General features: G+C 32.8%; 1 non-coding gene across 1 annotated transcript; it reads left to right on the top strand.

The window, feature by feature from the left end:
* The first annotated feature begins 2,488 nt into the window (after window positions 1-2,488).
* Window positions 2,489-2,560, top strand: Trnaa-cgc. The gene has a single exon. It is a non-coding gene; the product is annotated as a tRNA-Ala (tRNA).
* The last annotated feature ends 689 nt before the right edge of the window (window positions 2,561-3,249 follow it).

Here is a 3,249-nt window from a genome sequence, read left to right as displayed (position 1 = left end):
CCATTTTTTTTGAAAATAGAACGTTTTTTACTATCGTTCATTTTAGCGTTTAGAGTTCGACCTGCAAATAAATATGTAACTATATGTTTCCTCAAATAATTAATTAATCAAATCAATATTCTTTATTCAAGTTGGCTTTTGAATCGTCATGTTACAATTGGTTCGGAAAGTAGATTCATCCGAGAAGAACCAGTTACTATATCCATTTTAATATAAGCTTTCCTCAAATATTAACTATCGTCGAATTTCGACCACTTAGCGAACCCTATTATAAATATAAAACTATTTTTAATATTATATTTATTTTCTTATTATATGCGAAGACAAGACGACTCGTTAGATACAGCACAAACTTTCAAGACATATGAAATACAAATTTGAAATATACTTCATTCGAATTGGCTGTTCAGCAAGCACTTTTCAAATGTCAACTCACAAATCTATCTTGTTAAGATATAACTGGTGCAAACTGTGGATGGATAAAGAGAACTGTCATGAAACTCAATGATAACTCGTATGAAACTCATTTCAGTACATATGTGTATGTTATACATTTGAGTAAACAACTACGAGTATAATAAGAGCGTGTAAATTTCCCACTGCTGATTTAAGGCCTATCGTTTTGAGGAATAGCTTCGGTGCATATTCGAACCCGCATATCTTTGGTTAAGGTTCTGGTTTTTTTAACAGGTGCGCTATAGTTTCGATATTTTTTTGGAACGAAATTATTTTACTGATCTTTCCGTATCCTTCCGTATCTTTCCGTAGTGAACTGACAGAGAACTTCACGTAAGGAATAAGCGTTATAACCCCAAGCGGCTTTTATATATGGATTTATGTAATAATATAATTTTTACATTACATACATTAGCAGCCTGTAGATTTCCCACTGCTGGGCTAAGACCTCCTCTCTCTTTTCAGAAGAAGGTTTGGAGCATATTCCACCACGCTGCTCCAATGCGGGTTGGTGGAATACACGTGTGGCAGAATTTCGTTGAAATTAGATACATGCAGGTTTCCTCATGATGTGTTTTCCTTCACCGCCGAGCACGAGACGAATTATAAACACAAATTAAGCACATGAAAATTCAGCGGTGCTTGCCTGGGTTTGAACCCGAAATCATCGGTTAAGATGAATCTTTGAATTATTCTCAAACGTTGTTAGGTTTATTTCATTGTGTCTGTCGTTTAATACATAACGAAAGCTCCTTCGTTCAAATCGGGTGTCCCACGACGCCTCTCACTTTCTTTTACTCACTTTTATTAACTCACTTTGGGCTTTGTCTATGAAGGTGGATTTTAAAATATCGTATGTCACTTAAACATTGTTGATACAGATCGATTTAAATTCAATAATCATAGTAATTAATTTATATTTATAAAATTGTTATAGCCCGCCTGTAATATATAATAAGAACATACAGCACTAATTTGTTGTCATTTATATCCTACTTAATATACAGTAGTCCTGAATTAAATTAAGTTATTTGTAATAGTTTGTGTCAGAAATGATTCTATAGGCCAGATGTACTGTAAAAAACGCCTCTACACTGTTTTCTATATTTTAAGCAACAATAGAAGTATCCATTAACATACTTTCCCAGCAGTGTGATATGAACGTAAAAAAGTAACTACACAATCGTAAACATTCAATTTTGATGCTTATTACAGTGTCATAAAGTCGATACTAAATATTAATGACACTCATTTGGTCAACAGCTGGAATGACAAGCCCTAGTACCAAACGAGGACCTGTTGGTCTCCGAGGGAGCGTGCACGCGGATTGTTAATCCTGGTATCGACTTGTATTGCTCGTTATAATGTTTTGCTCGACCTAACAACGAGTGACTACGAACTACGTTTGAGTGGGTTCGTAAAGCGGAGCACATACAATGCGTATTACTGTTGCGATTTTCTCTGTTTCGTCATAATCCTTTGATGTGTACTTAGCTTGCCGTGCGCTTTTGGCGGCACTGCTCGTATATGTAAATGTGCAACGGGAAGTCAAAAGTCAATATGTTAGTGATTAATGCACAGATGGCATTAGTTGTGTTATTTCATTTTTATTTATTTATAATGCTAGGAGTTTTTTTTGAGAGGTGCACTGCAATGTAGGTCATAGTAACTTTAAAATCAGTCCAAAATTACTAAAATTCCCTTATACATAAAATGTATGGTAGTCGGAGAATGGTTGCCGAAGATCGGACTTAAGTGTCGTGGCCTAGAATCGTCAAATGTCGAGCTGTGTACGAACTCGGGTTGGTCGTAAAGTATATAATTAGTATATTGCGATATTAGTATACGGCTCAATCTTCTGTTCATATATCAATGAAAAAAAAATTTACTTAAAATATTATATACATACTAACTAAAATATCACGCAAATATTGTACATGACATTAATAAAATTACAATTATAACGTATAAAACATTACATTTCCAATAGTTTTCAAGATTCATGACTCTTTTTTAGAAGGTGTTTGTCACAGGGGGTGTAACTCAGTGGTAGAGTGTCTGCTTCGCATGCTGAAAGTCCTGGGTTCAAATCCCAGCACCTCCAAACTATAAATATATTTTTGCCAAAATATTTTTTTTTTATTCTAATTAATATTTGTTCTAGAACGAGAGAAATAAAACGTATTTATATCATTCGATACCAGCGTACTTTGACACGAGTAATGTACATAAAATTTCGGGCAAAATAGGGCGAACTTTGTCCACAGGATATTAGTGATTAATTAAATCAAAGAAAATATCAACAATCGCATCCTATGTTAGTATGTTACCTACTAATAATATTAAGTTTAAAAACTATTTACCGAGTTCAAATACAAGTTTATATAAATCTTATAACCTGATAAACCAAATTGTAATTACATTTAGTATTATGTAGAAGGTTATAAAAATAAGATGGAATATTAAAATATATTCCTGAAAACTTAGAGTAATATATTTAATGTAAAAAAAAGTTTAGAGTAAAACTTTCACATAGATATAGTTTTGAAAATAATTTTAGATGCACTACTTAAGTATATATTCACGACTTTAAAATTTCATTTTAAAGTCGTGAAAATTAAGCCAAGTTCCGTTCAGGGCTCTGCGTTAACTTTTCTGAACCAGTGATAAATATTTGTAATACAATATTACACTAGGTAATGCTTGTGTTATTATATAAATAAATACGTTACTTTGTTTTTTTCTATTGCCATCATACTTTTGTGAGCCGCATCGGATAACTGTTAAAAATGA

The sequence above is a fragment of the Vanessa atalanta genome, chromosome 19, assembly GCF_905147765.1.
Source record: "Vanessa atalanta chromosome 19, ilVanAtal1.2, whole genome shotgun sequence".
In the NCBI taxonomy this organism is placed as follows: Eukaryota; Metazoa; Arthropoda; class Insecta; order Lepidoptera; family Nymphalidae; genus Vanessa; species Vanessa atalanta.
Note: the sequence above shows the minus strand (reverse complement) of the source record. Positions and strands in the feature narration are given on the sequence as shown.